Source organism: Maniola jurtina, chromosome 19 (genome assembly GCF_905333055.1).
Source record: "Maniola jurtina chromosome 19, ilManJurt1.1, whole genome shotgun sequence".
Taxonomy (NCBI): domain Eukaryota; kingdom Metazoa; phylum Arthropoda; class Insecta; order Lepidoptera; family Nymphalidae; genus Maniola; species Maniola jurtina.
Genome location: NC_060047.1, coordinates 6,454,221 through 6,481,299, shown reverse-complemented (window position 1 = coordinate 6,481,299; position 27,079 = coordinate 6,454,221). Strand labels below are relative to the sequence as shown.

The window sequence follows — 27,079 nt, the reverse complement described above, 5'->3', positions numbered from 1 at the left end:
ATACAGTATGTATCGACTTTGTAGTCTGCGAGTTATCCAGTTGTGGCAAGTCAAAGTTCAAACTGTTTAAGAATTCACCCAGGCACTGGCCAGGGTCTGCAGTTTAGTGGCTTGTTCGATCTTGAGCATGTAATTGAATATTAATTTATGACTTTAGAAAATTGACTTAGTAGCAGATTGAGGCTGAACTTTAGATGAATTTGTAGACTCACATACCAGTGTACCAAACTCACATGTATCACATGTCTGAGATCCGTACTGATTACTTGTGTACGAGAAATTAGATACTCTAATTTCTCGTACACAACGTAACGGGTCTAATTTGCTAATTTCATAGCTTACTATGAAATAAGCGAACTGTCCTAACCCCTCTTTCAATTAGTGAAAGCCGTTTGAAAATTGAGATTAGTTCGAACAAACACGAACTCAGCGCGGTGGTGGACTTTAATTTGTGATATTATGTAGTGATAATGTAGGAGCATAGTCACGAAAACAGAGCAGCACAAAAACATAACTCTAATTAAATTCAATTAAATTATTTCCAGCGGTTTAAAACACTCGGATCTTGTCAGAAACTAATGACCGAAGTCATATCGTAGGTTCACTTTGAACAATATGGTACCTCCTATGCTAATCGTCTGCTCATAATAATGTGCCAATAGGTTGACCATAATAATATATGTACGTATGTATGTAATATGTATACTGATACTAGATACCTAGATGTAAAATTAAACTAATGTTAATTAATGGTCTTAACATTACAAACAATTAGTTCGAAAATCCAAAAAAACATTGTTTTTTCATAGTTTTGAGTTTTCACTTCTGTTAGCAGAGTCCCCACTGACTGCCAATTTATTTTATTTTTTCAGAATAAGAAATACGTTGCATTCGCCTTTTGCGGTTTTCTTGACTCTGATCGTATGTTTTTATTTGCGCATACGAGCCGTACCATAAGAAAAAAAAAATTATCAAGGTTCTTTGCTCTAACATATTTTGTAATATTTTATCCCACGCAAATAGAACGGCAAAATTGCAACAACTGCGTCCCAATACTTGAGATATTCCATTGGGAGCTTCTGAATTTAGCTGGCATATAGTTAAGTCAAAGTGAAAATTACGAAGTCAGTCCCGAATTCTAGAAGTGCATTTCATTAAATATTCAACTCGGGTATTAATTGCTGGTGCAGACTTTAGTCTAGACTATTTACTCAAATGTAAATCACTTTACCTCAAATCACTATGCGAAAGAATCTGGGAATCGTCTTTTGTCTTCGTTTGAACACTCGCATTATCATCCAAAGAATACCTCTACAATTGTATCATTAATGGGGTCATGACTCTCAGCAATGGAGAATACGACGCATAGGGATCACTACATAGTCGTCACCTCTATACAGATGGATCCATCGCTGAAAATAGGGTTTTGTTAAGGATTTCCAAATCGAATTCAAATCACAACGTAGTTTTTTTATTTACACAAATTATACCTAAGTGTGTCTCTCGGGAAAGGTGTTTACTTGTAGTAAACTGGCGAGAGTCAGGCCAATTTAATATACCTTAATTTTAAGATATGGTAGATACGACTATGTTTTTATTTGACTGTTTATCATAAACGGTATTTTCGATGAATCAATAATTGTCATCCCACATAATAATTCATTGAGGATGTAAAGTGACTATAGGATTGCAAAATAAATTTTTTAAGGAGCCTGTGTATCAGTCAATCGCATCATGTCTTAGAAATGTCTAAAGTCTACGACCATCAATACCAAATTTTAGTGCAAATGACGAACTTTGATCCAAAAGCGAACATTGATTTCCGCTTTAACCACAGGTTTATGATCGCTTCGAGACAAATTGAGATAAAATGATTACTCATGCCCATATTCATACTGCATATTAGGTAAAGCTCTAGTTAGGGTTCTGTACACAAATAGTAAAAACGGAGCCCTACTAATGTCACTCCGCTGTCTGTCTATCTACCCGCGTCTCCACGCGCGCAAAACCGAATATTGAATAAGAATTTTTTTCTTACCCTAGCATGTGGGGTATCATTATCTAGAGCTCATTGAGTAGAGTACGACGTATATTTTCTATACTAGATGATGCCCACAATTTTTAATGAAAAAATGTCGCAAAGTTCCTCTATTGATTAAAAAAAAATTACGCAAATCGGTTCAGAAAACACGGAGATATCAGTGCATAGGTAGAAAAACACAACTCCTCCATTTTTAAAGTCGGTTAAAAAAATAGCTTATGTTACTCCTTGGTTAATCCTCTACGTGCCTGTGAAAGTCCCTTCAAAATAGGTTCAGCCATTCCAAAGTTAGCCCGTTCAAACAGACAGTCACTTCAATTTTATTTATTATAGATTATTTTAACTCAAAACTGAAGCTACGAGGCTTCCAAACGCACCCAGAACTGTAAAGCGTACCTGCCACAGTTCACTCTGCTAGTACGATATGTATATTATCTTATCTATAGAACCTAACGATAGGTCGCGATGGCAATCGAAGTATGCGGCGGCACTTCACCCGCGCTATCCCGCATCGGCTTAGGACGGGAGCTGTGCGGGTGTGAGAGGCGTCCCCATCCCGATTGCTATGTTGACCTGTCGCGAACTATCTTGCTACTGCTTCTACTGAAAATGATACTTTATAGATATCCCTTTCAGATTATGGTATACTAGCTGACGCCCGCGACTTCGTCCGCGTGGATTTAGGTTTTTCGAAATCCCGTGGGAACTCTTTGGTTTTCCGGGATAAAAAGTAGCCTATGTGCTAATCCAGGATATTATCTATCTCCATTCCGAATTTCAGCCAAATCCGTCCAGTAGTTTTTGCGTGAAGGAGTAACAAACATACACACACACTCACACACACACACACATACAAACTTTCGCCTTTATAATATTAGTGTGATGTGGTATACAGGCCAGTGCAAAAAGGCTGATCGTAATAATATGTAAAATATGTCCATCCAGCCAAACATAATATATAATCCCATAGCCGGAGCAACCATCCCGGAAAAGACTCGGTTTATTGTTGTCTCTAGGGCATGATCCCTTATTAAGTACATGCATACTTTAGTCAGATTCTCAAATCTCTCCTCTTCTCTAAATACGTAGTATAAAATAAAGTTACAATCCATGTTTACTAATAGAACACACCCATCTCTTTAACTCCTAAGCTTAACACACAGTGGATTTCAAAATAATATTCACTATGACTATCACTTGAATGACATTTTATAAAGTGACATTCACTCCAACTCCAACTCTAATTCCAGGAAATCGAAGAGTGAGAAAAGTCGCGGGCATCATCTAGTAAAATATAAAAAGAATTTATCGAGTAAAGTTAATATTATTTTAATATAATAAATTAGTGCTTTGTAAGGTAAATATTATTAACTAAGAATTTATTTTTTTCGCAGCTCCTCTTTTATTAAATTATGTACAATTAGGTATTCTAAAAAATCAAGTCTTAAAGGTCTTAAATAGAAGCTTCGGGGAAAAGATTTTTTTAATAATAAATTATAGGATGGCCATGAAACGAGGCTGAAACTTTCACATAAAGTGGACTAGCCTTTCTGTCAGCAGACGAGGTGATCGAGAGAATAATAAAAACATTCATAATGTTATTATTTTCCAATTATACCAACCTATACATAAAATACTTATCACTAAAACAACAAAAAAAAATATTTACTTACAAAAAATGTTCATTTTCATTTATATTCATCCTCAAGCTAGGAGTGTGCTCAAACTCCAAAGCCAACCCAAGTTCAACCCTTCAACAGCACATCAAAGCGTATCTAATTAATTATGTAGTTATTGACAGAGACTATACATATCAAACCTATGAATAATAAAGACACAAGCATAATATTCAGCCAATTAGAATTTGCTTGAACGTAATTTCAGGATTTTGAAGGTTTTTATTAATATTACATGGATTCGGGACCTATGTGGTCCAAAATAATTTGCATTTATACCGCTGCAAATAATTTTTTTTTCTTCCTTCTGGTGTCTATGGTGTATATATTTTAGACAGCATCATCAATCACTAATTCAGCTCAATAATTTGTTATCAAATAAAATTAGTAGGTAGGTAGGCACGTGTGTTGTGAGTGTAAGATCCAACAAAAAGTTAGGTAGCATCTAACTATATTTGAGTATTGAGTATTGGCATAGGTATTTGTTTTAACAAAACTGGACATAAAATTACAATTACCTACCGGCGGCGCCGGAAAATTTTTTCAAGCTCCAATATTAAGAGGCAATTTAATTTTCATGTGCCCTCAAGGTAATTCATATGGAAACGATTTCGTGGAGCAAGTTATTTTCTCAGATTTCGTATTTCATTTTACAAGCCCATTGTTGGGCGATGATAAAGGAGGTCGAGCCCTTAAGCTTCGCCCTTTAATACGATGTCTACTCACCGGCAATCATAGAGTAACGTTAAAGCAGAGCTGCTGAAACCGGCTTCATGTACCTACTATTCAGCTTTATCAAAAATAATTATGGCCGTGTGTCCAGGAAAATTCCGTACTTATTAAAATTCTGGAACTTGAAAATTAAGTTGGTAATTATTAAATCAAAACGGTGAGGATATTTAAAGCCGAAAATAAATATTTGTCTAGAAGATAAAAAGTAATAATATGTATGTAATAAATAAGTAACACTACCTGAAAGTAAGATTGCAAACTACGCACAGTGAGCTTGATTCTCACACACTATATTCAAAACAATTTTATATTTTTTAATTAATCCCAAATTTCTTTATCAAAAAAATATTAAAATGCGTTTTTTACTTGGTGAGTGCTAGTACAGTGATATAAACACGCTGTGAGTAAGAAAATAGGCACCTTTCAGATTTTTTAAAAGTTTATAGTAAACTCTTAACCGGCGCTTCTGCGATCACTAATCTACAAGGTCTCTAACAAGAATAATGTGCGTTGTGAAATATAATACTTTCCTGTGAACAAAATTAAAATTCAGGAATCTACCGTACTTCGGGTGGAAAATGGTTGTCAAAATATTACATTTCAATTAATTAATTTATTTATGCTTTACTAGTTACAATACCGTATTTGTATTTCAGGTGATCTTTATCATTCTTCTCTATTTCCACATAACTTTCCACTATAAAATATCGATAGTATTAGAAAACAATTTTATCCCAGCCAAGATATTAAGAAAATCTCTAGAGAAAATTTAATATAAAGCACACACGGAACAAGGGAATCACTCTATTCCCGTGGGGTTGGTACGTGCAGAGATTTTGTAACGCAAAAGTGGAGATTTTCTTTAAGCAATAGAAATACCAATCTGCTCTGCAAATTAATAATTACCCTCGCGGCACGAGTGCAGGATCGCTTTAATAAACCGTAAACAGACGAGACACACGGCTCGGTAAAACAACGATCTAAAATAATATTGTACAGCTAAGCAGCCGTTACCTTGCGGAAGTCCATAATATGGCATACAAGGAAAAAATTTTACTTTGCTATAACTTTTTTTTTTTTAATTTTTTTTACATAACTTTGCAACTGTTCAACGTAAGGTCTACATCTCCTAATCCTAAGAATGCTCTCGTTTAGGGGCGTAACGTGCGTCGAGTGGTTTTGGGATTTGTGTGGTGCTGTGTGATGGTGGTATATAATCAAATATGTTTTTTTAAATAATTTTGCAATTGTACATTGTAAGGTCTACCTCCTTTTTTTTTTTTTTTTTTTTTTTTTTTACGCTGGGGAATGCATTTACGCATCCCCCCCGGAGGGAGGGTATGTGGGACTCGCCGGCCGAGAGGCGACCGGAATACCCACTAAACCCCAGCGGCGCTACTGCGCGTCGCCTGGCGACTGGGTCACGGGAACGGCCGAAGCAAACAACCGCGACCCAGCCAGCGACGTCTGCCAAGGCAGACCCTCCACCGGGGACCTGCTCGGTCCCCATCGACGCACCTCCGGGACGCACCAACGAAGTGCGTCCCCCGACCTTGGGACGCGCACGTCGCCCGCGTCCCATCCTCCGCTTCATCCACTGTGCCCTCTGCTAGTCAGAGGGACACGCGGAGAAACCTCCCCCCCTGCCAGGTCATTAGCCATAGCCAACAATATCTCCGAAGAGAAATTATTAGCCATGTTACCGGGGCGCACCGGCCCGAACACTGCTCTTCCCCTCGGACGCATCCAAAAGGGAAAAGCAGCATCCAGGCACACTGGGAGGTTACCTGGCTGGCGCCCCAAGGTCTACCTCCTGAGGATGCGAGGGCGAAACGTGCGTCGAGTGGTTTTGGGATTTGTGTGGTGCTGTGTGATGGTGGTATATAATCAAATATGTTTTTTTAAATAATTTTGCAATTGTACATTGTAAGGTCTACCTCCTGAGGATGCGAGGGCGAAACGTGCGTCGAGTGGTTTTGGGATTTGTGTGGTGCTGCGTGATGGTGGTGCGTATTGCTTACTTGGTGGCTGGCTTTTCCTGCATGTTTAGCAGTGCAGCGGGCGGTGCATATCACATGCTGCATACACCAGACAGATTTGTCTGTTTCAGCGGATTATAGCAAGTTAAGCTTTTGGTTCCTTGTAGATCTAACTCAAATTTAAGGCACAAGACGAGTCACAGTAGACGACGTTTCACCGCGACACTACTGGTTTCATGTAATGAAATACCTTCCAGACGACATGTCGCTAGTCACGGAAAGTATTTCATAGAAATGCATAGAAACCGGATAGTGTCGCGACGACATATCGCTCGCTGCTGTATGCAGTAACGGCAACAGAGTCAGGGGGTAAGATTAGTTTACTATTCTTCACGATTTTTAAGCTATTGCGTAGCTTTTATCGCGGGCTTTGAGCGCGGTGACCGAATCAAGAAATTCCGTAACGAAAATAAACCTAACACCCCCCTCATTGCGACGTTGAAAGCCGTGCATCGTCTAGCGTCGTTTCAGTTCGACAGACTTCGGCACGGTGTTTGTGTGCGTGCGACTAGACGTATGCGTGTAGACTAGCTGCTAACTGCTCATAACTGATTCTATTGCATAAGTTGATAAAAAATGCTATGCAATACTGCGGCAGTCCCCGAGTGCCACACGTATTTTTTTCTTATTACAACTAGCGACCACCCGCGGCCTCGCTGCCATGGATGGAAAATCAAACCCGATTCTTTGTTTACGTTGTAAAGGGAACCACTGTGCAAAAGCGTAGGTATGCGCATATTCCAAAAGTGAGATATTGTTGATGGGACTGTGTCACACTAAACCTTGCTCGTACACTAACCGTGTTACAGTGCATCTTAATACGTTTACCGGCTGTTCCCGCTCTATCATACGAGTATATTCTCTTGACATCACTTTCAATCTAACACAAAGCGGATCTGCACCGGGATTAGACATAGATACTCGGTGTAAACACGTTAGTGTATACCGATGGAATGTTTGTGTGTTTTGATACTAGTATTCAATTGTTTATTGGGCACTCAAGGCTAAGACAAAGGTTGCTTTTCGTTACTGCGTAGAGAGGAATGTCGAGAAACCTCAAAAGAAGCTGTTTCAACGTAGTTTTCGGATTAATCCCTTTACTTGCTATAAGACCCACCTACCTACAAAATTTCGTGATTGTAGGTCAACGGGAATACCCTATAGGTTTTCTTGACAGACACGATGGACGGACGGACAGACAGGCAGACAGACAACAAAGTGATCCTATAAGGGTTCCGTTTTTCCTTTTGAGGTACGGAACCCTAAAAATGGACTTTTCTTTGTCGTTTCGCACATTATTTTTTCACCCTGTGGGCCGGCGGGAGGAACCTCAAATCACACAGTATTTTTCGTAAGCAAAATCGCACGATGACAATCCAGGCAGACCTACAGCCGAAATTAATTAAATCGATCTTATCTACAAACTACCATTAGCTACCATTACCAAGCAGACCATTAAATTGTAAGAAATGAAGTCGACTGACAATCTACCGTTTTATAATATCACTAGTGAGATTGTAATATCACGGCTTTGACAATATACCTGCGACATATACATAACCGAATAGTTTACCTATCTACAACAGCAACAGCAGAAAACCTATTTTAAAGTTGGAAGTCAAGGAGAAAAGCGGCACACATATTTCTAAGTCACATTTAGGACACCAAGCGGATGACTACAAAGGACGTTGAGACGCTGACGCAGGCACAGTCACTTCTTCTATTGTAGATAAACTTTAAGTTTTGTAGGGTTACCATGACACGTCTTAAAAAGTGAGACATTACTTCTGCCGCCTTTGGTTAAAAACACATTTTTGTATTTATTGTATTAAGAGGATTCATACCCCCTAAGCCATCCGTCCGTCCGAACCCGCCCGTACGCCCGAAGCCCGCCCGCCCGCCCGCCCGCCCGCCTGCCTGCCTGCCTGCCTGCCTGCCTGCCTGCCTACCTGCCTGCCTGCCTGCTACGCTTTCACGGCTCAACCGCTAAACCGATTTTAATGAAATTTTGTACAGACTTAGGATACATTCCGGGGAAGGACATAGGCTACTTTTTATCCCGGAAAAACCAACAGTTCCTGCGGGACTCCTAAATACTCATCCGCTTGATCGATTCGTATGAAATTTGGTACCGAGGTAGCTTGCGTCCCTGTAATTGACATAGGCAACTTTTCATCCCGGAAAATCAAACAGTTCCCACGGGATCTTTAAAAACCTAAATCCACGCGGACGAAGTCGCGGGCATCCTCTAGTTATAAATATTTTATTTTGATGTGATATGATGATCTATCTATCCTTCCCCACTCACAAAAAATCTAAAATCGTCCACGGACTTGTAAAGGCGCAACGAGTTGGTCCGAGGCGGCCCGAGACGGTGGTGCTCAGTATGGCTAGTATAAGATTTCACAGTTTTTAAAATACTAAACTCGAAAACGAGTTTTTTCATACATCTACAGCCAGCGACACAGGCGGAAACATTACGAACTAAAGTTGATCGAGCAAATGCGAGTATATCTTTTACTTTACCATACCAAATACCACATTAATACGTCACCATCGAGAATGGCAGCCGTTTTCGTCGACACGAATACCAATACCACATCAATACCAGCAAATCCGAACCACGAGTTCATCGTTTGACACCAATTTGACACGCTAAAACTAGTAAATGACGTCATTTTCGCGTAAGTTTACGAGTCGGTGGTCGAATTGTAACTCACCAAAAAATACTAAGTGAGAGAAGCTTGAGAGCAGTGATAAATAAACAAAATGATGAAATTTTATAAGTCCCTGGGCCTTAATTTGCCCACGGGAGGCGAGGAGAATGATCAAGCAGACTGTGAAAGCTAACCGTCGTGGTTGTGTAACTAAATTTGACTCAGCGGCGTTATTTGTGATGTACATAGTGCATCCGTCAAAGAAAGGTTCTAACATAGCCCAAACCACCAGCAAGTTGAAGTGGCAATGAACAATCCATGCCTGTCGTATTGGGCGGAGATTGGGTACAAGCACAGCGTACCTCAGGAACCTACTTAAGTGTGGGATACCGTGTCATTGACTGGCGATATTACAGGTACCTTACGTTAAGTGACTGGATGAGGGCACAGGAAGCCTCAAGGCTGGGTGTGGTGAACCTCTTTGAAAAACCCTACATTTAGAAGTACCTACCTAGACGACAGACGTCCGTAGACTGAAATGATAAAAGTGCATCTCGAACGATCCATTTTGTGCAGCGATAGCCATTGGCTCGCAGAATGCATTTAATAATGCTAAATGCTAATGGTAGAATAATTGTAATGTTAGAAGATCGACCACAAAGAGTACCTACCATATCACCCTCACCATTGAGGCTAAGTTAAGAAAGTCTATGCACAATAGGTAGGTACGCTACCTACCTATATCTACATAATATTATTCTAAGCCTTATAGTAGGTACATAATACGTGTGACTCCAAGTATAAGCAGGTAGGTACTTAGGTGTTACTCTGTTTTTTCAATTCCTGAGTGATAGATTCATTAGTACTTGTCTCTTTATCAGAATATTTAGTTCTATTCTATTTAAATTTCTTCATTGCAGCTGTTTTTACCATCATTTACTTACCTGGAACATTTTGCCATGATTGGATTCACTTATAGAAAGTAGGTACTACCTATCATAATATCTGATAAATAAAATTAATCTATTAAAATTCCACCAGAATAGTTACCTAGGTAGGTACTTGTGCAAAGCCATAGTGAGTTGGCTTGTTGCACAGCTGGGTCACGGTAATATTATCTAGTTGTTTAAAAGTATTCACCTAGGTAGGTACCTAAACACTCAGTACATGTTCTTCAAACTTATTACCTCACAGAGGTGAAGTGGGTAGGTATACTTATACAATTGCAAACAGTACCTGTAACACCTACCATTCCTTGCATCCATTGATGATGGAGCCACGCCAGCTTGCATCCACTCAGACAAGCAAGTACCTACCTACCTAACATGGCATAAGCGTAGCATAAGTTAGTGAAATGTTGTGTTAAATGAACCTCCCTATGTAATTTTATGTAGCTTATATTAAATATTTTCTGAATCAATTTTTTTTTTCAGGTTGCAGATCACCAGTATTATTACCAGATTATGATGCCTGCCTCCCTGATCCCAAGTACCTACCTAACTCAATTCAAGACTAACCCGAGGTCATCAATCTTGTAGAATACCTATACATATATTAAGAACTGTTTATGATGTAGGTGCTTAAATACATCTTATGTAATTTAATTATACAGGTGTATGGTACCTACTTATTTATGCACCTATTGGTACCTAATACCTAGGTATCTAAAAGTATCTAGGTATTAATATTATTTCAGGTGTGAGGTATAGATCTTTAAGTAATAGTCATTAAATCTTTATTGTTTTAATTTGTTTTATTTCATTTTAAAAATAAAAGTTCTTAGGGTTTAGATAAGTAACCATTTGCATAGTTAAAAGGTATCCTGGAATTTGCCTGCCTGGATAGCCAGAAATCTATGTTCAAAACTAAATTAAAGCGACAGGTTTCAATGCTATTCCTTTTGTAATGCTCCCTGCTCTACGGAAAAGGACAGCACTAGATTTAGAACCTGTCATTCTAGTTTAAAGATTGTGTCTCACCCCAAGTCCCAACTGCTTGTGAAAGTCTCATCTAAATTGGTTCTGTCAATTCAAAGATTAGCACACCAAATTGATTACTTATAGCTTAACGATTACTACAGTAACATACAGACTTAAATTTTTTTATTTGTATGGCTCAATAAAAAATAACAATGAAGACTGGCATGCCTGCCACAGCTCTCTAACCTAACCAATAACTCATTCAGTATATCAAATCTTTGAAATGAGCAATCGTCGAGTTTCTTGCTGGTTCTAGCTATAAAAAACAATTTATTTAATTTTAAATTTTTATATTATTACAAAATTATACAGGAGTGTTACTGCACTGACAGCTTATGGGAGCTTATTCTGTAGAGTGTAGTCTTAATGCAGGAACACCACAATGCAGTCTTCTAGCAAAGTGGATTAGGCACTAATCCACAGGCTTTCAAGCTCAGGTTTCACTGAAAAAGGAATTATTGATCTTTAATTTTCTAAATTGCTAATTAGACAATTAGGTAATATTCTTCTTATTTTACTATTTATCTACTAAGATAGATAGTAGTCTTAGTGTTATTTATAATATTTAATAACTACATGATGCCCTTTTAAGTTTTAAAAATCCAGTGCTAACTCTTTGATTTCCAGGATACCTAGCCTATGTAGTCCAGTATGACACCAAATACTCCATACCAAATAAATGATAATAATGACAACTTAATTTGCACGGATTTATCCCATAGGAACTGTTTTATTTTCTGTAATAAAACATCAGCAATGTCCATCTCCGCGAAGAAGATCCGCCATACAAGAACTTTGTACCTTTCGTCAAAATTGGTTGAACAGGTGGGCTGTAAAAAGCTAGCAGACAGACAAACAGATACACTTTATTCTGACATACAGCTTAAACTCAATGTCCTGATTCTGCATATTTGTAAGTTACTAAGCATAAACATTTAAAAATTTATAACAGCCCTGACAAGTGAAGGTTACAAGTAACTAGAAAAGAGCTAATAAGTTTCAATTGGCTGAATATAACTAGTTATTTAAGTAGGTACAAAATAATAATGAAGTTATGATTTCACTATAGGTGGCTAGATACTCTTGAAACCTGACCACTTGCTTGCCTAATTCAAATCAAGGTATGTAGATAGTTATATCTCTAGTCTTTTCTAGTTACTGTAACCTTTACTTGTCGGGGGGCCTTTACTGTATATCCTGTATATTAAATTCCTTTCATTCAGTTTGTTTTTATTTATTTTCACTTTAACAGACAACAGAACGGTAACTTTTTTTAATCTGACGAAAATTTGGCTTTGGATACCAGTGTTTTAGTGATTTCAGAGTGAATATAGATGAATTACCATAGACAAACATACCATAGAGTGTGGCGGTGGGTGTCGCTTGACTGTCACTGTCACGCTGTTAATCATCTGTCAATAGCGTCAAAAAACGAAATAATATATGCCAAATTAGACAAAATGGCAGCGTATATCTGTCCCACTTTTTTGTGAATGTGTAAGTGAGACAAAAGTTGGACCTACGTTTCCACATGTTAGTATCGTCGTTCTGTCGAAAACTGTCCGTTTGGACTAGCTCGTACTATGAAATAATACGTTAACCTTGGCAGTCGGGAGTAGTCGATACTATTAACCATGTATGCGGTGTTCAATGTTGTACTAACGGTACAGGTAGAGAGATCACTAGGTGAAAATCGACTGGATTATCATTATTCCCGAAATTTTAAATAGAAACTAGATATTATAGTCACCCTATTCCGCTCAAAAGTGCCAGTAGTTTCATCCTGACGTAACATTGGAGGCATATCATTGAATAACTTTCGACAGGCACCGGATAAACAGGCTTTTGCTACGCTTGCCAAACTACTACGTAAGCCAGAAGCCTTATCTTATAAGCTTATTTGACAAAATTACCAATGAATTTATGAATATTGAATATTTATTCAGTATTCACTAGAGCACAACTTACTTTGTAAAAGGAGCGGGCCATAATTTCATGCTTATTTACAGATCAAAATAATGAATAATACATAAAAATAAGTGTTGGAGAGCTTAAATACTATTTTAGATCAAATAAAGATTTAGATTTATATAGCTTGCACCTGCTGTGGATTAAAATATTTTTAAACCTTAGTAAGTTTCAAATTTTAGTTTAGTACAGACTGAAAGCCGCTTAAATGTTTTTCAGATTAAGTAATAAATTTATTTCAAGTTTGCTTTCATAAAACAATCCTGGAAGCATGAAAGTACATAATTCTGCCAGAGTTATACGATTTCGTGCCATCCAAACAAACTACCAATTTTATGCGCTATTCAATAAAATATTATGGTCGGCAATACACAGAGAAAAAAATACTGATAATATAAAAGTTATTAAAAATAAAAGTGTTTTATTTTGGGTTTCCACACAAAAACACGCTCGACGAATAACTTCATAGGGTACCTTAGTACCTAATATATAATTCCTAGGGTATGGTAAATAAATCCTGTCTTAGTAGGTATAGGAAATCTATTGGTATCACACTATAATATTATAAAGGAAAAAGTTTGTATGTGTGTGTGTGTGTGTATGTTTGTTACTCCTTCACGCAAAAACAACTGGATGGATTGGGCTGAAATTTAGAATGGAGATATATTATACCCTGGATTAGCACATAGGCTACTTTTTATCCCGGAAAATCAAAGAGTTCCCACGGGAATTTTAAAAAACCTACAACCACGCGAACGAAGTCGCGGGCATCAGCTAGTAAGTAATATTACGAGGAGTGCGAAATATTATGTGAGTTTTTGTATATGCGGAGGATTCGGCACCACTTCACCTGTTTGAAAAATTATTTCACCATTTAAAAAGGTAGGTCCATTATTCCAGATGGACATTGGGATAGATAGATATTTTTTACCTGGGCGAAGTAGGGGTGGGCTGTTAGTACGTAAATAAATGACTCGTGTGAGTTGAAAGAGCCCAAATTGTATAGATAAGGTGATGATTCGCGAAGTTTCATATCAGTTCCAAATGATGAATAACTCAATCTATCACAAGAAAATAACTTCAGTTACGTAATATTCATTTCGACTACATATGAAGTCATTGAACAGAGAATCCATAGGCAAACTTTGTAGTTTTTTGATAAAAAGCTGAAAGGTTGGTTTGGTACTTCTACGTTTTCAGCATGACAAAGCCAATCTAATAGCTGGCTGGTTCATAGTGGCTCCACATTTTATTTATGGGAGAAACTGTCAGGTATTTTAGTTTGCCTTGCCCTTTTTATTTATTTTTTTATTTACAACTCGCTTATGTCACCTATTATTGCAAACGCAATTACCCACCATTAGTTTCCAAAAGAATTGAACGAAGAATTTATTATATAATTTGTTTTTATATTAACTAAGACTCTTTTTAGGTTCCATACCACAAAAAGTAAAACAGAACCCTTGTAACCCTGTCTGTCTGTCTGTCTGTCCGGACGGACGGACAGACAGACACGACAAATGGACCGACGGACAGATAGACAACAAAGTGATTCTATACGGGTTCCGTTTTTCCAAAAAGTATATTTTAAAAATCTTATAATTAGTGAAACCTCTGCAAATCAACTCGGAGGTCTATTTGAGTGGGTTTACACTCAAGTAACACGGAAGAACAACATCATCAGTAGGGATTGCAATGCTGGATCCGCAATCCAGCAATCCAGCTGGATCCAGCACGTTTTCAGGGCTTGCTGGATCCAGCATCTGACGCTGGATCCAGCGGTGCGGATCCGCAATCAGCTAAAAGCAAGTAACTGACTTTCTTTTTACGCAAAAATCATCGAATGTATTTCAGAAAAGTAAAAAAAAACTGTAACATGTAATTGATTGGCTTCTCAAATCTGAAATTATATTATAACTTCAACTTCTATTAAAATTTTAGTGGGGATTAGGATATAAGTGGGAATTGGGATCGGGTATGCAATTTTATATCGAAAATTAGAATCAAGACTGTGAAACTGAGTGGCCTACAAAGTTAGCAAAATAGGTACTTAAATGAATAACTATTTCAGATTAATGTTGTTTATAAAGCAAGCTATAATTTTAAAAGAAAGTACGGTACGTTTTTGGGCCCAACGTTTTCGTTTTGGAAATTATTTTGACCTACAAAACAAACTCCGTGGACAGTCGGAGATCCTAGTTGACAGTGAGGAATTAAAGTTGATGGTCGAAGCGGATTCATTGCAAACCACGTCAGAGTTATTGGTACACTAACCTTGTAAATGATAAAACGAGTTTAATTCACTAAAAACAAATTGGTAAAGTGAAAAAGCTCGAGAAATGGGTAAGTACCACATGAGTTGAGTAAAGCATAATAAACCAACAAACACGCTATGGGTGCTGCGTTTACATTACTCAAAACCATCGATTTTGGAGCGCCACCCCTACTCAAAACTGTCACAATAATGTTAACGTTAAACAACTGAGACTGGTCAATTGCTCTAGCCCACTGCTGCTTCAGCATAACGTTAGACCTCATATTTCTCGACAGACGGTCGTTAAATTAAGGAGCTGTGGTTGGAATCACCCACCATACTCCTCGAACCTTGCTTCAAACAACACTTTTTCCGCAATTTAGACAATTTCTTGCAAGGACAAAAATTATATTTCGATTCAGTCCAAAGATTCTATTGTCTTCAAAGATTTTTGATTCTCGCTCTCACAATTTTTTCAGCAATAGAATCCCTACCTATAAAATGGCAAAAGTGTAAAGATAATAATGAATATTACCATACTTCGATTGATTAAATACATACCTAATTTCATTAAAAAAAAAGTTTTTAAAAGTTCATATAATACGCTTTTTTGTAGGTAAAAAGCTCATATTATGACTACAAAGAAATATAAGTAGTTAGTTATTTAAGTTTCTACGGTAAAAACATAAAAAAATATTGCATTTCTTTGAAAAATCTATAAATGCTGGATCCGCGCTGGATCCAGCTGGATTTGCTTCGATCCAGCAAAAATCCAGCTGGATTGAAAATGCCGCTGGATTGCAATCCCTAATCATCAGCTTTAAACTTTTATCAAGCACCTCTTGAAATTTTCCTACAGACTCTCGGGCCAATCGGTAGGTAAGAAACTTGTACAACTCTCTTGAGTCAGAAATGTTTACTTTTGCATAACCTTCGGCCATGAGAAAATTTTGAGAAATTTATTAGACGAACCTTGTTACTTATGTATTTAGTTTAAATCAATTGTTACTGATTTCCTGTGGTTTTATTAATCATGGTTTTAAATTGCTAACTTTAAATTAATTATACTGTTTTTAAAGGGGTACTTTTTATTCTTTCGTTGATGTATTTTCTTGTACTTTTTAATACGATGTCAATGAAAATTTACGTTAATGAGAACTAGACCTCTACAGACTAACCACAAATTGGTACTAAAAATCGAAATTTTCGTACGTTTATTACTTTCACGTAACATAGGTACCTACTTATCAAGCCAATACCAAAATTGCAAGAAATATTTGTACCTGGTACATTTTTACGATAGCTTATTACTTTATTAGGTCAAATGGATAAAATTTTCTGGTCGAGGTAAGGCTAACAAATTGGACCATACCTACCTACTCTGCCACCCAATTTCATGTTCAGGCGATTCACTTACTGGAGCGCACTCCACATAACGAATGTTGGTTCAACTTTAGCCCAAAACCATACCTTAATTTTAAGAAATACACCTTAGACTTTATGTTTCACAACTTTTTGTCGAAAACGGCCGACGTTTTCCAAACCACTACCACTAACGCTGTTTTTGACCCAGACCACTAACGTTACCAATCAGTCTTTAGACTTTCTGTTTCACAACTTTTTGTAGCAAATGGTTTTGGTACCAGAGCACTTGCACCACGCCAGAGACAATTTGAAAGAAACTCCCGGAATTTGTGAATGCCTTGTTTTAACAGCTTTGATATTTCTAATAAGTTTTAAACGATATCATGAAATGTTGATAATGAAATGAATGTCTGGTTGAGTTTGTTGTAAGCTCTTCTCAAACTAGACCTGTTTGATAACCTCGTTTAGTTTCATCTCACATATTCAATAATTGACAGTCGAAAAGCGTACGAAGATACATGTGAATTGCTTTGATTTGATTTTAATAGAATAGAAGCTTAATTTCTAGTGATACAAATGTCGCAAGTTTGAACTTGCTGTAAGGGCTCTTGTGGTTATATATTCTGGTAACTGAAAAGCATCTTTATTTTCGCGTTGAAAGCTTGAAAAGCTTGAAGTGTGTGCTAAAGTTTAAGTAGCGTGGTAATTGGCAGGTGTCGGTATATCTTCAGATTTTACTGTTTACACTGGGAAGTAAAATAAACAAGATGCAGTTTAAAACTCAAAACTTGACTAAAATTAAAACATTGAACGAACGCTTTTTAGAATCTACACAGTGAGTACTGATACTTTACCTGAACTCTAGGCTTAAATCCTTATTTTGTTTGTTGTATTCAGTATCCACCATACTGGATTTAGCACGACGCCGCGCCGGCATGCAGACCTGAGAGAAAACAGTAACAGCTCAATTCTGGATATCAGAAATCTAATGAGAAGTTTGGCAATTATTTTGAATCCAATATAATCCAACAAACAAACACACAGATTTATAAACATATAAAATGTAGGTATGTATCCCTTCTCTGATCGTCTAAAAGCAATTTCCAATTAAATCTTCCAGAGAGACAAAATCGTGGCATCTACTTTTCCCAGATATGCGCATAACAACTTGTTTGAAATTTAGCCGTCAAGGTGGTAACTTTCAGTAACTTCTAGCTAGAACGCTAATATGCTAGAAGTCGAATATATAAATTAAACTTTTGTCAATAAAACTGACTGCCAATATCCGTTGCAATGAAATCTATCTCCACTTGCAACGGATACTAAGCCTTATTTTTGCATAATGTACCTACGTAAAAATCATACGTGGCGATATTTTTCCTAATATAATATAATATAATATATTGAGCTTTGCGGCTCGGTCCGTCTCGATAGACCATTACAACATTTACATGAATTTTATATCAATACTCAGAGACCAATACAACTTGTTTTGTTCGGCATGCATTGTAGTTTCAGTTATAGCACTTTTCATATACTTACACACCTGGTAACAATGAATTAGTAATGCACCCTCGACGCGTTTGAAGAGCATTTTAAAAGGACTTAAAACAGCTGTTGTTGCGAATAGGATTAACTACTCAAGCAAGCTTTCTTGTATATTATGTGTTTTGGTGCAGTAGGTATCTGCATACCTACATATATCTCCATATAGCAGAATTGCTAAAGGATCAACAAAGGTGATTGCATACGATTGCAAAAATACGATATGCAAACGCAAAGTATTTTTCAACAACGAAGGCCGCATTAGACGCATCGAAGAAATACTGATGAAGTCAACACAGGTCAGGCTGATGTGACCCTTGTGCTTAGCTCTAAATTTTCATGAAATAATCCTATATTTATAAAGAACAATAAAGAACTGTTGCAACCATTTTTTGGAATTATTAGGATGAGCGTCTATCCAATTTATTTAAGTAATAATCCAAAAATAAAAATTGTGGTGGAACACACAGAATCTGGATACAAACATACATACATATTACATACATACATAGACTGCTAAAATCATATTTACCCTTCCCTTTGCCTTTGCCGCAGTCGGGTAAAAAACGGGTTAATACCAATGAGAACGAAACAAAATACGCCCTAGTTCTAATATTCCATTATAATAATTCTAACGTGTTCCGAAAGCGCAAAATTATTGTAGCATTAATTTCCTTAATTTCAGCAGAATGTAACGGTCACGTTGATATACAGTGATGCCAACTTAGCAACTTTATAGCTAGATCTAGCTATTATTTGGTGACAGACAGCCACAATTTAATGAAACTTGTAGCTAAACTTTTTAGCTACTTTTTCTAGCAACTTCCACTGCCTCATTCAATTCAAATGCAGAGGTAGAGAGGTTATTCTCTCAAATGAATTTAGTGAAAAATAAGCAAAGAAACCGAATAAGTTTGTTAACTCTGAACTCATTCCTCCGCAGTAGAGACTTCCTCAGGAAAAGTGGTAAAATATGATGCTATAACTGTGTTTTGCCTAAAGATGTTCTGCATAAAATGGGTACTCGGAAAAATATTCAAAACCAGCGAAAGACCCGGAACCCCAGCCATCGAAATCTTCCTATTTAATTAATTAGTTTTTAAATTATTTTTATCTTTTATTTTATTAATTTCTTATTATAAATTCTTTTGAGAATAAATTCTTTAACCACATTTTTTTTATTCAATGACGTACACCGATACTTTAGACATTTTTAACTTTTACGATGTTAGAATTAAGGAAAATAAAAATGATTGTTAGAAATTGTCATTTTATTGTCACTTACCATAATACCTACCAAGTTCGTTAACGTAGTGTTTAAATACTCTTTGCCTAAGTTTTAACATTTAGCACTATCTAGCAACTTTTTTGGGTAAAAAAAACTGGCAATCTAGCAACATTTTGAAAAATGTCTAGCAACTGGGAAAGCTAGCAGTTGGCAACAGTGTTGATATATCAGTGTTGCCATATTGTGGCTGTGAAACGGGCATTGGACGTTGCATACATTAGACTTTTTTCAAAATTACCGCTTCACTATTATGTTACCTCATGGAAAGTAATCTACGCTGATACACACGAAATTGTAAGAAATAAATGTCAAGTTAGTATAGAGAATTTAAATTTTAACTACCGATTTTTACTTTCATTTTTTTTTTTGAGTTCATATCCTAGGACCTTGTCGAAGCAATCTTAAATTGGCTCAGTGTCGCTCGGAAAAGTTGCCGCCAGTACTTAAGTATGCACAATTATGCGATTAGCTATAAAAAGTATTAAAGAAATACTACAGTCAGTGGGAACTGTTAACAGATGTGAAAACTTACAACTATGAAAATAACAGTGTATTTTTTGGATTTTTCAAATTAATTGTATCTAGTAAGTAACAAAAATGGTAATTAAGTAATTTGTAAATTATAACCACTAGTTTAATTATTTTACATCTATGCAACACTCCGAGCACAATTAACGTTTGCATGTGGGCGACCTTGAAGTTATTAGCCACTCCAAAACCGCCCAATAAAGTTTTCTCTTCAATCACACTAATATTATAAAGGTGAAAGTTTGTGTGTATGTGTGTGTGTGTGTGTTTTTTACTCCTTCACGCAAAAACTACTGGATGGATTGGGCTGAAAAGAATGGAAATAGATTATACCCTGGATTAGCACATAGGCTACTTTTTATCCCGGAAAAATCAAAGAGTTCCCGAGGGATTTTTGAAAAACCTACATCCACGCGAACGAAGTCGCGGGCATCAGCTAGTTCATATTAAATCTGTCGCACGTTTGCTCAGTTCCGCCTACCCACGTAAGTAGTAGTCGTATATCGTGGAATATCAAAATTTGAGCAAGAAGCTTGAGCGTATTGTTAGGAATTCAGCAAGAATTTGAAGTTGCCCGGCCAAAGGACACGAGGTGATCCTCTTAGAGAGGCCACTTACGTGTTCCTAAACTATTCGCAGACTTGGATTACGGTATTCGGAACGTTCTCTTGTTGTCTCAAGATTTTGAAAGTAGTACAGATTAACGAAACTATTTTAGTTAACTTCCCTTCAAGGAGTGAACATTGTTGAAAATGTAACTTGCTAATAAGTTTTCGGACAAATGTAATTAAGTATACTATTTCAGAGATAAGTAGTACCTACGATTTTAAACTTTCTCCATTTTACTCAAAGAATTCTTTGTACGTACGACTGAAAGAACGTAAGCCGATTATATAGGTACTTACTTAGTATTTTAAATGAATAATGTACAACAAACAACACACAACAGTCAAAACTCAGCAACAATAGAACTAGTTGAATTTCCATTGGATTTCCAGCAGTCTGAAATAGGTACCTAGGTACTCGTACCTGCCTAATCAGTCATTGGGTATTGAGCTCAGGTTTGAGCATGTTTTGAGGCAAAAAATCATCTCACACTTATCTTCTATAGATACTAGTAAGTAGATATTTATAGTAAGGATACGAATAACTGAAACTTTTTGCAAAAGAGAAACATCCTTGGCTCCTGGGATTTGAACAAACTTGAGGGATCTTCGGTTGATTACATATAGAGCTGAAATTAATCCTTCGTGACTGAAGTTATTTTTCACTTTATCGATTGAGTTATTTATCTTAGGAACGATATAAAACTCTACGCAAAATGAACACCCTTAGCACCCTATGGGGTTTAGTTTAGAAGTAACACAAAATTTAAATAAAACACGCTATATTGATCTTGGTTTTCATAATATTATCTTGACGATTGTTTGACACAAATTTAGGACAGCCCAGACAGCCTACATCTTGAGACTCGAATTGCATGAAAGTAAAAAACTTTTCATTTCTGAGTTGTTGTTTTAATAAAAGTTGCGATTTGAAAACGCTGATAGTTAGTTGTAAGTTCAAGTTTCTTAGAATAGTCACGCCAAGGAGAACTTAAAAAAAATGCAATCTATAGAAATTTTGTTTCCATAACCAAGGTTTTGATTATGCCATTTGATGTTATATCGTTAGTCATAATTTAAATCGTTGTAATTAACTAGGTAGGTATATCGCAAATATATAATGGCACCGTGACTCTAAAGTCAGTAAAGTTATAGTGGCAATGCTCCAGAACCTAGAGGATTTACATTATTTTTCTGTAGGGTTTTTCTTTGTTACGATTTTGTCATTTTGTACGATATAAATAAACAAATACACATCCGTACAAACCCAACGACCCCGTGCAACATATTTCAACACAACTTAATCTTACAAAATCCGTATGTTTTGTTTTAATTATAATTCTCAACCCGAACCGTTGTTACAAAAACATCTCAGCACAAGATTATACAAGAGTACACACAGGCTGTTGACATACGGAATTACTGTAAAGGCTGAAACACTCAAAACACGCGGCGGCGACGTAACACGACGGAAACATGTCCTGCGTGGTGGAAAAAACCATGTAAAACTATTCGTACTAGGGAGTGCATACAATAATTTAATATAAGCCACGCTCTTGTAGTCACAAGTCGCCGTCAGCTTCACGCAAATAGTGTGACGTACTTCATCCAAAGTCCAAACCAGTATTACAAATTGAGTGATGATATAGACACACTTTCACATTTGTTTCACATTTCTACTCTGATTATTGTAATATAGGGTATAGAGATGGCTTGCATCCCAGGAACGGACATAGGCTTCTTTTTGTTCCGGAAAATAAAGTTCTCACGGTATTTTAAAAAATCTAAATACACCTGGACCTAGGCGCGGGTATCATCTAGAAGTTAATAAACCTGCTTTTCCTTCCAGCCTGTGTTTGATTTCGAGACGAATTAAAGTGTGGATGGTTGTTTCGTGCATTCACAGAGTGTTGTGAACACTTTTCGCGTCTCATTTCGCACGCGAGTGAAGAGTGTGCCTTCAGTTCCTTGTGTAGCATCCTTCCATGCTTTGCCGCCACGCGTTATATTTATTTCGAGCTTAAGACATAAACAGCTAACAGCGAATAGAAGTGGAACAAAACTTGTACGAGTGACACGTAGTTAATACCTACACTAGCTTTTTACCCGACTGTTCATTAATTCATAAAGTAAAATTAGTTCATTAGCGTAGGAGCTACGATGCCACAGACAAATACACAGATACAACAGATACACACGTCAAACTTATAACACACATTTTTGGGTCGGGGGTTAAAAAGTACTTGTGTTATGTTTTATCAACTAGTAGGTATAGAAAATACTACAACAAGTTTTAATGAGAGTAGGTATATTGGGTAGGTAGTGTTATATTCGGACCGCATAATATACAGAACTCGAAATTAGTTTGCCGATTCAATTTTGTGTGCCACGAACATAAATTGAGACCGTCATAATTATGTATACCTAGTCCATATATTGTGACATTTCGTGATGGTTAATTAAAACTTTGTAAATCAGTTCGTAGTACAAATCCGTTCGTTCTCTTGGTCTTTAGGAATAGTTAGTTTAACTCAACTTTAATTACTTGGCACATGATTGATTTGGTAGTATTTAAAAAAAACCGCGCACTGAGGGTTCCGTACTCGGATATTTTTTCCAACATTTTGCACGACAAATCAAAAACTGTTATACATAAAAATAAATAAAAATCTGTTTTAGGATGTACAGGTAAAGCCATTTCATATGATACCCCACTTGGTATAGTTATCTTATTTTGAAAATTTAAACACATTTTAATTTTTTTTTAAAGATGTAACAACAAATTTGCAATTTTGAGATTTATTCCTGTACTTGTGCTATAAGATCTACCTTCCTACCAAATTTCATGATTCTAGATCAACGGGAAGTACCATATAGGTTTCTTGATAGACACGACGGATAGACAGACAGACAACAAAGTGATCCTATAATTTTTCCTTTTGAGGTACGGAACCCTAACAAAACAAGAAGAAGACTAAGTATGTATATGCTATACACCTTAGACTCTACTTATTTTAGACTACGCCAGATTTTAAACACCTAAATCTAAGCGGATGAAGCCGCGGGAATCAGCTTGTTATGAATAATGCTGCGAGCTGCGGTCTACGATCATTAGCCTTCCATTAAAACTAGGCTTTTCGCTAGCCTTGGCAAAAGTAAGCGCTTTACTTGCAATACAGACGAATAAAGTTAATCAATTAAGATTCCGAGCAGAAGTTATTCCATTCACGGCATTGCGACCCTAATTGGGCAAATTTTATAGGCTTAGTGGAAAAAATTGAATTCGCAAAAGAAAAAGTACCTACCTACCTACTAGAACTTAACTCAGGTCACGATTTAGAAGGCAGGGAGTTGAAATTATATCTTTTGAGTAAGTATAATTATTTACTTTTATAGAGATGCGAGATGACTGGATAATTTCAAAAACTAGGTCAAGTGCGATTCGGACTCACACAAAAAGGGTTTCGTACCATCACATCGTACAAGAAATATGTATCACTTTTTGATTTTTTCAATTTTTATGGCTATCAGGCCGTTTGGTATTGTTATAGTGGCAATAGAAATACACATTCTGTGAAAATTTCAACTTTCTACATATTACGGTTCACGAGATACAGCCCACAGACAGACAGACGGACAGAGATGGAGGGACGCGACGGATAGTAGATGGTACAAGTAAAAGGTCCCGTTAGCACCCTTCAGATATGGCAACCTAAAAATATCTATTGATTTTTAAACTTTTAAATTTTAAAAACACGACAAACAGTTAAATCTTTACAGTTAAATCTAGAAAGTAGGCAAAGAAAATCTGCTTTGTATTTATCAAAACAGGTATACGCTTTCTCTATATAAAAGGAAAAGCTGCATGATTGATTGACTTAATGACTGATCTATCAACGCACAGCTCAAAGTATTGGACAGATTGGGCTGAAATTTGGCATGCAGATAGTAATTTATGATGTAGATATCCGCTAAGAAAGGGGTTTTGAAAATTCAACCCCTAAAGTGGTAAAACAGGGGTTTGAAAGTGTAGTCTACGTGGACAAAGAGAGTATAAGCTAGTCAGCGTATAAGAAATCGAAGTTAAGGAGAAACTTTTAACCTAAAAAATTTTTATCACATCAAATAAAGTTAATCCTCCAATGGACCGCAGATTTCTCACTAGAAGCAAGTTATGTGGACCTAGTTAGAAGAAAATAATGCGCCGTCGAAGATTGCTTCAGATTTTATTGCCTGTACACAATGGCACGTGACTCGAATTATATACCTACTGTACTTCCCACAGGAATGATGAGTATTATCATTGGTATTATATCTAACTTAATAATAAATTGAGATTTCGATGAATTGAGATTGTGGAAATATTGACTATCTAGTCCAGGCTTCGCGATGTTAGCTTTAAGAAATTATATTCTATTTCCATGAGACACTATTTATTCATGAACACTATCTCTTAAAGGGATTTCCACACTAAGTATACGGCTTTGTAACCGTTGTTTTTCTCGGCTCCCAGCAACTCATTTGATTTTGTTAGTCCATCTAATGCTGGGCTTTCCGTCGTCGTCATAAGTAATAGGTATAGGAAAGTCTTTTATTTATGGAAACATTCAATACAATTATTGAATGAACACTTACAAACAGATAGACGCTGCGGGCGAGACGTTATACTAGAGATATCATGAAATAGTTCCAATCTATTATCACTAAGTACAAAGATAAACTAAGCTAAATCTTTTTTGCAAATCCTAGGTATTCGTATTTAAAACAAAACAAAGACGTTGCGAGAACAACAGATGTTACTTATACACGAAGTTTTATTCTGTCTCTATTCCTTTCTGTCCTTAGGGAAATCTTATAGATAAATTATTCCATCTCCCGACAGATGCCGTGTCAAATAGAATACTAAATTGGCTAAAAAGCATTCAAAGATACAGCGAACTCGATAAAACTTGCCTTAAACGCTACATTCTGAACGTTGCTATATTTTTAATAAACTGTTTGATGTATGTTTCCAATACAAATAATTTTATTTTGTGAAAATACTACAGTAAAATTGATTGATCCTTTCTAGTATCACTTTACTCATAAGGACACATTGCTGGTGCCCGGCCATTTTATGGTCATTTTATAAATGGAATGGTCGATATGAGTTCTCTCCACAAATGCACGTAAAACATTTTACTTACTCTCATTTATTTATTTTTGACATTTTACCCTATTTTTAAACAACAAACAATAAAATAACAAAAATAACAGAAATACAGAAAGAACAAAAAAAAAAAATAACAACAATAACAAAATCAATAAATAACAGAAACAAAAGAGAAATAAAATAACAGAAACAACAAAAAACTAAAGTAACGGAAAAAAAAAACATTGAAACATTGAATAAAAATATGGTAAAATGGCTCCCACTAGCAGCGGGGTGGGTTGGACCTAAGCCGCCAGTGGTTAGGGCTCCAGAGTGAGGAACCTCCTCACAATGCGTGCCGTCTCAAGGACCACTGCCTTCTGTATCTTACCCTTGATCCAACAGTTAAGCGACAGTTTCTTAAGATGTTGGTCGAAACTGTTCGCAATAAGACCGTGGACTGATACAACTATCGGTACAATAATCGCTGAGTCAACACTCCACATGGCGGTAATCTCGTGGGCCAGGTCCAAGTAAAACATTATTATTAGTAATATTTACTTTGGAATTAATACAAGAATAATAATAGTCATCGTACCACACTGTAGTAACAGCAATGACGCAACTAGGGATTGCAATGCTGGATCCGCAATCCAGCAATCCAGCTGGATCCAGCACGTTTTTGGTACTTGCTGGATCCAGCATCTGACGCTGGATCCAACGGTGCGGATCCGCAATCAGCTAAAAACTATTAACTATCTTTCTTTTCACGCAAAAATGTCTTTCAGAAAATAAATTAAAATTACAACATACTCGTATAATAATTGATTGGCTTCTTAAATCCCCTGAAATTATATAATAACTTCAACTTCTATTAAGATTTTATAAGAGGGAATTGGGATAGGCAACGCAATTTTGTTTCGAAAAGTTAGTAAACTAGGTACCTAAATTAATGGCTGTTTCAGATTAATGGTGTGTATAAGGGAAGCTACTGTAAAAGAAAGCACGGTAGGTACGTTTTTTGGCCCAACGTTTTCGTTCTGGAAACTCTCGTTCTCGTTATTTTGACCAACAAAACAAACTCCGTGGACGGTCGGAGATCCTAGTTGTCAGTGAGAAATTAAAGATGAGTTTTGGTGCTGTGTGGAGACCAGTGCTGGTATCATACACTATAGCTTCCGAAGATCTGGCCAGATGATTACGACAGATCTCTATTGTCAACAATTGCAAACTACTTACTATGAAAAGCTAGCCGTCAAACAACTGAGACT

The 27,079-nt window shown here is 36.6% G+C and overlaps 1 long non-coding RNA gene across 1 annotated transcript; it reads right to left on the bottom strand.

Moving 5' to 3' along the window:
• Positions 1-4,065: 4,065 nt before the first annotated feature.
• Positions 4,066-27,079, bottom strand: LOC123875153. Its single transcript, XR_006798084.1, has 3 exons — positions 26,746-27,079; positions 9,875-9,889; positions 4,066-4,076 (listed from the first exon to the last, which is right to left on the bottom strand). It is a non-coding gene; the product is annotated as an uncharacterized LOC123875153 (long non-coding RNA).